Source organism: Mizuhopecten yessoensis, unplaced genomic scaffold (assembly GCF_002113885.1).
Source record: "Mizuhopecten yessoensis strain PY_sf001 unplaced genomic scaffold, ASM211388v2 scaffold1063, whole genome shotgun sequence".
Lineage (NCBI taxonomy): Eukaryota > Metazoa > Mollusca > Bivalvia > Pectinida > Pectinidae > Mizuhopecten > Mizuhopecten yessoensis.
In genome coordinates this window covers 647173-657055 of record NW_018403859.1, presented here as the reverse complement: position 1 = coordinate 657055, position 9883 = coordinate 647173, and positions in this window count along the sequence as shown.

Sequence of the window (9883 nt, the reverse complement as noted above, 5' to 3'; positions counted from 1 at the left end):
CCCCCCCCACCACCACACACACACACACACACACACTCACACACACACACATGTGACTGTACCATATTACAATTTGGTAATAGATAATATAGCATATATATCAAAACTAGATTACACTTCACCATACAGATCTTTCGTCCTTCTAAGACTCATCAGAGATACTAGGGGACAAACAGTTGGAAATCCAAATTAAATTACTGTTGAAACACAATCGGGAGCTGTAGGTGCGTAAAACCTTTTTGTTAACGATTTTCAAAATTTAGAAGAGTACTGGTAAATTTAAAATAGAATACTTAGTAAAATGTGTATAGAATTTGAACCGTGCCACTAGCTAACCATCCTCGATATCCAGGGGTTACACTTACTTTCGCTCTCTGCACCCCTGGGATATGTCATAGCAAAATCGAAGGCTCAGTGTGCAGCACCTTGTGGACGAGACGTGAATGCTAGTTTGAAGGCACGCGGCTAGCCATTTGATTGGTCTCAGCTAAACTTAAATTGTATCTTGAAATAAGAACGTAACACATACCCACACATACTCACACTAACACATATGTAACTACAACTCGAAAATTGGTAAAAGATACAGTATGCCAAAATGAATTACACCGCATCTTACATCTTTTAGTCTTTCTAGGACTCATCGGTGATGCTAAGGGCCAATGAATGGGTGATCGGTTGGCACAGTGGATAACGCACTCGCCTTTCACATCTATCTGTCAAAATGTCTAAGTCTGGTGTCAGGGCCAGAAGAAACTCGGGCTACCGATCGGACGTGAAAAAGCATGGGGTCACCCGCCCGACCATGTGGGTTTTCCCCGGGTACTCACGTTTCCTCCCACATTAAGACCCCCGCTCGCAAACATCCGGGCTAACAAGAGTGATCAATATAAGTTGAAAAAACTTGTTTCATAATCGTTGCAAAATAGATAAAGTTCATTTTTAAAGGACAAAACATTGGAAATCCAATTTGGTCTGAACTGCTGTATAGAAAACAGAAGGGGAGGTGTGCAAAACCCATTATTTAATGTGTGAATTAAATATTATTTCAAAATGTAAAGGAGTACTGGTTAATTTCAAACTAAATCATTAGTAAAGTGTGTATATTTCATATCCGATTGCTAGTAAGAATCTCTCCGTATACCTTGGATCCTTAAAATAAAATTCTCCAGTAGCCTTACACTATTGGTTACAAATGTAAATAGATGTAAAACAGTATACCTCGCCGAGGAAGTTGTTCTAGGGTCACCTAAATTCAGCTGTAATAGTACTAAATTAGCGTTTGCTTGAAGTTGAAAAGCACGGAAGCGATGGGATAACAGCTGTAATTACGAAATTACTGATGGTCATTTGTGTATGAAGTACGGTGGGAAATATGTTACTTCGACGGATTTCTGATGAAGGGTATTACTTGTGTCAATTGCATCCATCCCCTCGTTACATGTATCAAAATCGAAGCCCATACAATTCCATGCAGCTGGAGCGTCGTAACTATTACCTGATGGACAGAAAGGTGAAAGTATCCCTTCCAAGTTGTAATTCTGAAAAAGAATTAGCAAGCAAGTTCAGTGATTACTTTCTGAATAAAATCAGCTCAATCAGTAAAAATATTGCCGAAGTGAATTCCTCTGCTGACATTGACATCTCTGTCATGACTGCTGACATTGCATTTCATGGGGAACCATTGGCAAAGCTCTCACCAACAACCCAGGACGAGTTGCGCAACATTATCATGACTTCGCAATCGAAGTCCTGTGAGTTTGATCCACTGCCTACAGACCTATTAAAGCAATGTCTTGAAGCACTGCTTCCTTTGATTACCTCAATCATGAACAAATCATTGGCTGAGTCAAGGGTTCCATTATGTTTCAAGAAGGCACATGTCAGACCATTGTTAAAGAAGCCTGGAATGGACAAAGAGGAGTTGAAAAACTACCGCCCAGTTTCAAATCTGCATTTTCTGTCTAAGATCTTGGAGAAGGTTGTGTCCCGGCGTTTAGAGGTTTATCTCCATACAAACAGTCTCCATGACAACATGCAATCGGCCTACCACATGGGACCTCTACTGAGAAGGCCCTCCTACGTGTAAATAATGATATAACTTCTGCATTGGATAACAAATGCAGAGAGGTGCTTGTCATGCTGGACTTGTCAGCTGCATTTGACGTCGTCTGGAATACCCTTATGGAGTGACTGATACCGCACTATGCTGGATACAGTCTTGTCTGAGTGAACGACGACAGTGTGTTGCCATCGGATCTTCCACCTCACATGGCAAAGTACTAGATTTCGGGGTTCCTCAAGGGTCGGTGTAAGGACCACGAAAATATTGTATGGTCGTCGCCATAGCCTTCGCTATCATTGCTATGCCGATGACACACTTTACATGGTCATCAAACCACAGGACAGTTGGAATACAGTCTCAGAAAGTCTGGAAGCTTGTCTGACAGATATCAGTATTTGAATGAACGCCAACATGCTTAAGCTTAATCAGGAAAAGACGGAACTAATCGTCTTTTCCCCAAAGTGTCAGCAAACAATGGCTCTCCAGCTCAAGGTCGGTGCCAAAACTATTGAGACTGTTCCAGCTGTTAAAAACCTAGGGGTATACTTTGATAGTTCACTGAACATGGAGAAACAAGTGAACGCTATTGCCAAATCATGTTACTACCAGATCAGGAACATCGGCTGTATTAGGCAGTTTATAACTGCAGATGAAAGCAAGATTTTGGTGCATTCACTTGTTACCTCTCGGTTGGATTATGGTAATCCCCTGCTCTGTGGTATATCTGACAAACTAACTAGTCAACTGCAGAGGGTCCAGAACACTGCAGCACGGCTAGTTACTCGTACTCGAGAGAGATAGCACATCACACCTGTGCTTTATTCGTTGCACTGGTTACCTGTACGATACAGGTCGCAGCACAAAATTCTGGTGTACACATTCAAGGCCCTGAATGGAACAGCTCCTCAGTACCTACAGGAGCTTGTTACCCTGTATCAGCCGTCACGATCTTGTGTGTCCCAAAATCTCGTACTGTGACCTACGGAAACAGATGCTTTGGGAGGGTTTCGGCTATGTTGTGGAATAGCTTACCATCTGCTATTAGAAAGTGAAATACCCTGACCAAGAATACCACCCTTTTATTTGTTCAGTTATGTGCACCTTGCTTGCTTCAATGTATAAAAGTGATTGTAAGCCTTTGTTTTTTGTTTTCACAATTATGACCATTACTATTATCCATATGTTGTAAAGCGCTTTAGAGTAATTTTACAAATTATATAGGGTGCTATATAAATGTTGTATATTATTAGTATTATCATTTCTACGAAAAAGTGCCGATTTGTATCACATCATCAATGCTATTATTAACAAGATGTCCATGGACCTAAATGGTCGCATGAGTAGTTCTATAATTGTTGTTTGTTGCTGGGATGTTACAGTTGTGTGACCGCACAACGCACCAAAAATATCGTGCGCACACCGTGCATACATCGTTCACACACCGTCCGCACATGGTGCGCACAACTGTGCGATTTAACAATCGTTCGCCCCGTTTTGCGCTTCTCTCCGCACAACTGTGCGATTTGGTACAATTTATTGATCAATATTACGGAATGAAAATAATACGGGCATCTCGTATGCAATAATGTACACTGTATTTAATAAAACTATACATTACTATCATTTTTCATCACAATAATTAATATTATGTACAATTTTACAATGCGGGTAACACAGCATACAGTGACCGTTAGGCTGTCAAGAATGGGTTCGGTTCAAAGGTAAAAGAACAGGTAAATGAAAATTTGATAAGTGACCGGAGTTTTACCTGGCCTGTGCCTGACACATAGAGCTGCTATGTGATACCTTATGACCGTTATGAAAATACAACTGGATGTTGAGTATTTTTTTATTTGTATTCGTTTTGATCTATAGCTCCCCTTTGCCTGAGTTTCACACCTTGACGAGTTACGTAGGTGGGGGGAAAGCTACGGTGCAGGCACAGGTAGCTGGAATATAGAAACATGCTAAAAGATCAAGTTTATATGTTTAAAAACCAAACCGTATATATTGTTAAGCCATTCCTCAATTTACACCAACCACGATTGTTATCGCACAACGTTCGTCGATCGTCCGCACAAATGTGCGCAAGCAATCATCGTCCATTTTTTATCGTTCGCACTCCGTGCCACATCGTTCACACACCGTGCACACATCGTGTAACGTTGTTCGATCCCACATCTGTACATATGCTTTGTTATTACATTTGTATGCACTTTGACGATGGTTTCCCTGGGGAAATTATGTTCCGGAGTGACTTACATATCATACATGTACATGTATATATAGCTGGACATTTTTAGAATTTGAAACTGGAATAATATTGCACTGACTCACATGATGATAATTCCAACCAAGTCTGCATTTTCCTCTAAAAATATATCCAAAGTGTTATTTCCCAATATAACTTACTGTATAGCTAGTACAGTTGTATATCTTCAAGGGCAGAATGGGAGTCTTAATGTTCATAATATCAAACTGCGCTCGCATGAGAATAATTCCAACCATATTCAAAAGAGGGTGGGGATAGGCAGGACTGCATGGGTGACCCGGTGGTAATGAAATTAGCAGTTTTTATCACCTCAAAACCCTTCCTTCCACGAAGAATATTTGATTCCAGTATATCTGGTTATCTGGTGATTCCAGTATATCTGGTGATATCACCAGTATATCTGGTGATTTTATACTGGTGATTCCAGTATATCTGGGTCTGAAGAAGGAGATTGCTCAAGTTTTAGCCAATCTGACATTCGGTCCCGCCTTGATTCGGGTTGACTGTTGTAACGTCGATGGCCACGACTGCGATTAGGTTTCCTTTGAGGGACCTGACAAATTGCCTACAGAAGCTATAAGACCGTAACATCCATATGAAGCAGAAGTTCCTACACGCCTCTGTAACGTTTCTCTTGTTCTACAGTTAATCGCTATAGTTTTATGCATTTATCTTCAGAGTAATTTTGGACTATCACTTAAATGTCATATTGGACTGAATTTTGGACAATCTATGTGACTGACCTATCCCTCTTATGTTGGCTTGAATCTGAATGTATATATCTCATATATATTGGACAGAACCTACATTATCTCCCGGGCTAAGCCTTTCATCGGTGGAGTGAAGCTAGGGTCCTCTATTTTACATTCATATTTGCAAACGAGAAGCAACAGTTACTAGAGGCGAGGGACATTCCTTTCCTGAGGAAGGGCTATCTCTATGTATTGGTCAGAATATCTCGGGTATTGGAGCACAGGGACCTGAGAATCTGTTACCTATATCATCATTGGGGGTGGCATTTTACCGGAAGTCGATCTAATCCCCTAAAACGTGTAAAATTACTCTGAACATCTTAGTTTAGGTCCAAATATAGCGGTAACAAATTAGCAGGTCCCTGTGTATTGGACCATCTTTTTTATATACCGAAGCTCACGTATATATGTATGTCTATGTATTGAACTGAATATCCTTTATATAGGACTATCTCTTCCGTATTGGACGGAATACATAAACGTGGGTGTGCATGAATACGTCTTATATATTTGACAGAATCTCTTCCGCATAAGACCAAAGGGGCCCGTTACAAATGTTTGAAATACACATGACGTACGTGCTATACGGCAAATCTCTTGACCGTAAGTAGTTAATATATTATTGTACAGGATGGCGTGCCATAACACATACTCGCACATGCTTATGCTTAAATGTGTGTTGTGACCCCTGTGATTGGACTGGGTTATATGACTATCCCTCTAGCGATGACGGCAGCCGGTGCAGGAATATTTCTGATGTAATATAGACATCATCTCCACGTATTGGACTTTATATCGTATGTAATATGACTAAAAGCATACACGTCTTGAGGTTACAAAATGGACACCAAAGTTCACTGACAATTCTGATAACGTTAGAGAGATAAGCTACAATTATGTACACTGTTGGACTTCCCCCTGGGACCTCTGTTATGTCATCACATATATACATTACCGATAACATCTCTATAATACCACGGAATCATCCAAGTCCTTGTCACTATTGACCATTCAGGCCAGCTGTAATAAGCTTAAAAAGTGCACAGATATCCAATCACTTATGCATATTTTTCCCGTGAAAATGTTATCTTTTATATATAATTTAATTTTGCCTATCTCCCCCATATTTTTTATTTTTTGGTATATATCGTATATACCTAAAAAGAAAAACAACTGATACGGAACTGCTTTTTACACTTCAGAATGCAAAATTACAACGCAGCTTTTTTTTAGCGCAATTGTCTAGCTTACGTAAAAATTAAATAAATCTTTAACTGTGCATTTACAACGTGTTTGTCTACTATTTTTAATTTAAATTATAAAGAATGCCCAAGATTTTGTTTTGGTATATACGGTATATACCAAAACAAAATCTTGGTCATTCCCTAAATATACCACTAATTAAATGGCTGCGTATACGTATCCGATTATGATTAATGCTATATATACATATAGATCTACGTGTCAAAAACATGAATTTTGTCGGACTTTTGACTACTTGTAATAGCAAATACCTTCCGACAAAACGGTATAAATATCCTTTATAAGATGCGTTACAATTCACTTGTATAGTCTAGCTATTTTGATTTAATGAACAACGTAATATACATTGATACAAGCATGTGTCTTCTCCTTGCATTGAGCATTGAGTGGGCTGGCAAAAAAAGGACGAATACATCAGCTTTTTATTTTATCTTCAAAGGACGATAACGATATAGAATAGGAATGTTGATGCAGTGTACAGCTGAAAACATGACAACAGATACTACTAGTATACTCCACATGTGTGCAGAATGTTATTGACATGCAACAATTGCATCTACCTACCGGCCTTACATTCAGTATTTTCGTAATTGTACCAAAAATAGAATTTCTTTATAGACAAAACAACCGTCCGAATTTGATCATTAATTCTGTACCTAAATCCAATAAATTGACAATAACCGAGTGTCATGTCCTCATCCACGTAATTTTGGGGTATGTCCTTGTTGCGTTAATGTATATCAGAAAGTACATGTTTTACACTGTATCCATCACCTTATTTTTTTTTATCATAGCCATATTTTTTTTCCATACCGAATACCATCCCCTTCCTTTTTACAAACAAGAACTACCAAAACGTTCATACCATTATATCTGCAGACAATATTTCGATAAAGATGTTTTTTTTAAAACATAAAAATACTATCATTGCAACGGTCATTGAAATTTTAGCTGTAATCATTTCCCGCAAGGTTGCTTTTGACCGATTGTATTTTCTAACGATTTCAAGAAATTGTAAAACCAAAACTTGCTTTATAATATGCAGCAAATTTCTAGGTAAATACTAAATACACACGAATAATCAAGTCTAACACAGTCTGTAGCGGTTTATTTTATTTGAGTAAGACTTAAAAAGTCTCATGTCTTTGGGAGGTCATAAAGAGTGATAATGTATACGTAATACAGCATGACAAGACGAGACAAGACTGACTTCCTCTGTAGTTAGTGCGCGCAAATAATGTAACAACGTGTTACGTAAAACCCAGACATGTTCACCAATTGAAGATTGCATTGATGTCTGAAACTCCATGTTGGACAGTGGAGCCAATTAGAAGTAGATATGAAACATTGATATGTCAATGGAAAGTGTTTTAGTTTTAATGTTTAGCTGTTTTCATACAAAAAAATGTGAGATTAATCCCCGGGACGGAATATGTTCGGCATTGTTTAAGCCGTGTCAAACAGAACCACAGGCACTGGTCAAAATTACCCACTTTCTTCACAAAATTACCCACTTTCTTCACAAAATTACAAACATATAAATCTATGTATTTTATATGAGCTCTTATTTCTCTGAATAAATGGAAATTTAGATTAACATAAATAATTGGTAGAATGCAAATTTATTGAATTGCTCCATTTTAGAAATTATTCAACACTTTAAAGACATTAAAATGAAACTCTGGTAATTCCATCTAACTTACTCCATAGAAAAGTACTTGTAGATCCTTGTCACTATTGACCATTCAGGCCAGCTGTAATAAGTTTAACAAGAGGCCCATGGGCCTTAACGGTCACCTGAGTCTATAGTATTTATTTTTGTTGTTGAAATATGTACCAATTTGAGTAAAAAATAGTATAATGTTAACTTAACTTTGTCAGGACCATGAGCTGATCATTCCTAGACCAATTTTAAGTGAGATCGGCCTATTAGAACTTAGTAGCAAAATAGCGGCCATGGCAGCCAAATTGTATTTCTGATTGACCCGAAAAATAACAACACTTTGTCAGGACCATGATTCGATCATTCCTACAAAGTTTCAGTTCAATCGGCCAAGTAGATCTTTACTTTAAGTTTGAAATAGTTTACCAAAATGGCAGCTGTGGTGGCCATATTGGATTTCTGATCGACCTGAAAAATAACAACACTTTGTCAGGACCATGAGTCAATCATTCCTACAAAGTTTCAGTTCAATCGGCCTAGCAGAACTTGACTTTAAGTTTGAAATATGTTTTCAAAATGGTGGCCGTGGCGGCCATATTGGATTTATGATTGACCTGAAAAATAACAACACTTTGTCAGGACCATGAGTCGATCATTCCTACAAACTTTAAGTTCAATCGGTCCAGCAGAACTTGACTTTAAGTTTGAAATAGGTTTTCAAAATGGCGGCCGTGGTGGCCATATTGGATTTCTGATCGACCCAAAAAATAACAACACTTTGTCAGGACCATGAGGCGATCATTCCTACCAACTTTCAGTTCAATCGGTCCAGCAGAACTTGACTTTAAGTTTGAAATAGGTTTTCAAAATGGTGGCCGTGGCGGCCATATTGGATTTCTGATCGACCCGAAAAATAACAACACTTTGTCAGGACCATGAGGCGATCATTCCTACCAACTTTCAGTTCAATCGGCCCAGCAGAACTTGACTTTAAGTTTGAAATGTAAAATGTTAACGGACGACGGACGACGGACGACGGACGACGACGGACGAAAACGGATAGCAATAGGTCACTTGAGCTAAAGCTCAGGTGACCTAAAAAGTGCACAGATATCTAATAAATATAGTCCATCTGATGAATAACAAAAAATAAAACACTGGTCAACATGCTAGCAGCTACCATACCACTCTCATCCACTTAGCCTATCACAAAATTACAGGAAACAACTTGTCCCATAATCATTTAAGATGCATGTCCAAATACAACATTGACTTTGGTTTTCAATTTCAGAGTGTTGCTCAAAATACCAAAAAGATTCTCCGCCTCCTTAAATGTCAACTGTTTTTGCTGACTTGTATAAGACACCATTTGCTGACTTGTATAAGACACCATCTGTTGACTTGTATAAGAAACCATTTACTGACTTGTATAAGACACCATTTGCTGTCTTGTATAAGACACCATTTGTTGACTTGTATAAGAAACCATTTTCTGACTTGTAAAAGACACCATTTGCTGCCTTGTATAAGACACCATTTGTTGACTTGTATAAGACACAATTTGCTGACTTGTATAAGACACCATTTGTTGACTTGTATAAGACACCATTTGTTGACTTGTATAAGACAACATTTGCTGACTTGTATAAGACACCATTTACTGACTTGTATAAGACACCATTTGCTGACTTGTATAAACCACCATTTGTTGACTTGTATAAGACACCATTTGCTGACTTGTATAAACCACCATTTGTTGACCTGTATAAGACACCATTTGCTGACTTGTATAAGACACCATATGTTGACTTGTATAAGACACCATTTGTTGACTTGTATAAGACGCCATTTGCTGACTTGTATAAGAC